The sequence below is a fragment of the Rhea americana genome, unplaced genomic scaffold (assembly GCF_003343005.1).
Source record: "Rhea americana isolate MKP2758 unplaced genomic scaffold, rheAme1 scaffold_58, whole genome shotgun sequence".
Lineage (NCBI taxonomy): Eukaryota > Metazoa > Chordata > Aves > Rheiformes > Rheidae > Rhea > Rhea americana.
In genome coordinates, this window is record NW_028186734.1 from 1,765,514 (window position 1) to 1,769,078 (window position 3,565).

Below are 3,565 nucleotides of genomic sequence, written 5' to 3' on the forward strand. Positions count from 1 at the left end.
TTTTTTTCCTCTCATACCACATTTTTGTTGATACTCCTCTGGTAATTCAAGAGAAGTTCTTAAGAATTATGACTCTTCAATCTGCATTTCCTTGTAGATTGCAGGAAATGGATACAAGCAAATTTTTCAGGACATAAAGGGCCAAATTTGCCCTTCATTGTTTACACAGGGTTCCCTCACATTGAAGTCAATGGATTTGGCTTCGGTGGAGAGCAAGATTTGACCCAGTGACTTGTTATAAATGTTTATTTTCTTAATTTAGAAAGAAAAATAGTATATATAGAGAAAATAACATGTAGATAATAATAATAATAATTAAAAATAATATCCCAAGGCTTTTAAAGCTTTGCCCTTAGACTCTAGAATGTCTTCCTTCAACCAGCCATTCTTCATGCCTTTAATCCAGAATGCTAACTATATAACTTCCCCATACTGCAGTCATTGCTTACCTCCTGCCTAATAAATAATGCAAAGACTACTGTCTTTCGTAATCTTTGATTTACCTCTCCTCTTCCTAATCCTTCAGATTTGTAAAACAGCATCTATATTCTGTGCCTTCTCAGTGAAGGTAGAATGAGCTTTCTTCTGCTGCCAGTGCCCCCTCAGCAGTTATAGATGGGAGAGGTGCTCACCCTATTTCTCAGCAAACCATGTTCCAGGTTCTTGCTACTGCGTCAGGAGTTTAAAAATAGACTCTGAAGCCATAATGATCTTCCCTCAGGTGTCCCGTATGTAGTCAGCTAAGAAACAGCATTATTATTACCTCAGAGAGATGTGAGGCTATTATATTGCCTTCTCTCCCGAGTTAGCATTATGTTTTAGCATGGCTTGAGGAGATTGCACTTTGGTGATACTGCACAGTATGTATGCTGTCTAAAGATACTGGCTCTTTTAAAAAGTTAGTCTCCTTGGAAAGGATGCTTACAGCTAAGAAATGGCCTAAGCATATGCAAAATACAAGATTAGAGTGGACAGGCAATGACATCTCAGTGCCACTGTTGGCAGTAGACCCTTGTTTTGGGGATGGTTCCTGGGAGTGATAGTGCTGGTTTTTGTTAGAAACTGTTTCTTGGGTTGTCTGCCTAATGCTGTGCCACATGAAATAAAGAACACCTGCCTGTTTCTACCAACTATCTTTTGTCTCTTCTCATTTGTTTTTGATCTTTGTCCAGCTTCTTGACATAAAACAGCTTATCAAAACAAACATAAACAGACATAAAACAAACTATCAAAAGATGTGTTATTTAAGTTGACTCTTCTAATGTAATCTCGTGAGATGCTTTTGCAATTTCATTTGCTCCACAAACCCCAAACTATGTCTAGTTACAGGCTTTCAGTTTTGATGTTTTCTACAGCTGTATGTTAATGAAATGACACAAAACAAACTCCCTGTCAAGCACAGTAAGGCAAAACTGCTGACAAGTAGGATTGGATGATCACAAAGAAATGCTTCCCTTCCATAACAGCAGAGTTGAACCTCCTGAAGTCCTGTACAGATTACAAGATTTAGTGGTGGTTTGAGGTTTTGTACTGAGGTATATTTTGAAGTATGTAACTGGATGAGTATGAGAAAGGCTTATTCCATTGCATGTGGGTGGGATTTTTTTGAGAAAATGAAGGACTTTTGTTAAATCTACAAATTACAAACATGAAATCAGGTCTTGTATTGCAAATGATGGCTAGCTGTGTCTTTTAACTTTAACATTATGCTAAATGAAAAGATGTTGTCCACGGTTGAGCTGGGTTCCCTCAGGGCAACACAAAATACCAGCCTTCCCAACAGATATTTGGTCATACAGTTAATAAGACCCCATTATTAGTTATGCAACTTTCTGTTCTGTCTCTGAGATTCAGACTGAAACATACAATGAGTCATATTGCTGTTAATTTTTATATAAAAATGTTTTCCACAAATTCCTGTATTCATTGCTGAAACTAAATAGTATATCATCTTTGAAGTAATGTTAGCCTTTATTTATTCTCTAAATTACTCTCTTTTTAATCATTTATTCCCCTCACCCCACCCTCACCCTTTCTTTTGTCTCCTCCTCAACATCAGTCCTGCTTCTCAGCTGGAACTAATGGCCACTATAAAGACTTAGCACTAGAACTTCAAAAATCCTAGTTTGAAGGAAGACTGATGTGCTCASATTATGCAAAAACCTCATCATCTCTCTTGTTCCAACTCATGTTCCCAAATGCAGCTATAACCTCCGTAAATCAATGACCTCACTCTTACAGTTAAAATGACCATCACTCACTCTAAGTAGGATTAATGTCCTGTCTTCAAGAGGGACAATAATGACATAGCAAAAACCAAAGGGAGAAAGAAAAAAAAGAGTACTGACACTAGAAATGGTTTTCATTTTTAAGCACATTTGACTTTTACCTGTGGTACTGCCTACCAGCTTTGTTTTTTCCACTACACAGCTTTTTTTTTTTTTTAAAAAAAAAAAAAAGCTTTAATTCTTTTTTCTTTTTGTCCAGAGTTTACTGGGAAATTTTGTATTATTTTCCAGAAATATCTTTACTGTCTGCTTCTGTGGCAAGACATGGTTCTGAACTCCACATGCATCCAAAGCTCATGCAGTGATGTCAACTAATCTGAATTGCAGAACTCAAATTCTGAAACCTGTGGGAGCTTTAGAACTGCCTGAATGGAACTAGCACTGTATGCTTCCATATTGCCTTACACTGGAATCTGTTGCTGAACATGTTTCTTTTAAATATTGGGCATGTGTTCTTTGGTGCATAACCTCATTTTGCAAGGGTTAAGATAAAGATTATACAAAACATATTAAAAATCCCAGGGAAGGCCTGTCATAAATCATACAACCAAGCAAAAAGAAAATGAATAAAATAAATATCTGAAAGTTCAAAAGCCAATTATTAAGATATCTTCAAAGCCTCTTCTAGTAGGAAGAGTACAGCTAATATCTTGCTCTTTCTTTTCTTAAATCAAGCCTGTTACGAGCACAGGTAGCCTTCCTTTATGGATTGAAGAGGTTGTTTCTTAGGTATACTGGTTTTCTGACCAAATTCAGTTGACAGATTTAGCATATGAAGACCTTTAAAGGCATGTATATTCCTTTGATGTAATCTCCAATCCATATACAACTCAAATGAATGTGAATACTGTTATACACTCCCAGGATCATTGGGAATCTCCCTACTCATCCTCAGAGCTCCTAAATCCCAAGCTACTGGACAATATACACACACAGACTTACTTGTTCTGACAGTACTTCTGTGAAATCATCCTTGCATGTTCATCAGACAATGGATTTGGTTTGTTTTTCCATTCAAAATGCCACCTGATGATTGACATGTCACAAGACCTTTCTTCCTGCAATGAGATGTAGTATGTCAATATGGAAACATTTTGTCATATTGATCTATAAAAGTGAATTTGCTGCATAAGAACATTGCAGCACATGGCCTGTCTTGCATAGCTGTATGAGGCGGTCTTGTGACCTGACAAGGAAGCTTATGCAAACTTCCAGAAGACAACTTGTACCAGTGTCACTTCCTACCACTTCACCATTTTTTTAAACTTATTCTTTTT

General features: G+C 36.9%; 1 long non-coding RNA gene across 1 annotated transcript in view; it reads right to left on the reverse strand.

The window, feature by feature from the left end:
- The window catches only part of LOC146587592 (uncharacterized), a 19,305-nt gene extending 15,963 nt beyond the window's left edge, over positions 1-3,342 (reverse strand). Inside the window, exon 1 of the long non-coding RNA XR_014897609.1 lies at positions 3,231-3,342. This is a non-coding gene — a long non-coding RNA (uncharacterized LOC146587592). The remainder of the gene's footprint in view (positions 1-3,230) is intronic.
- Between the last annotated feature and the right edge of the window lie 223 nt (positions 3,343-3,565).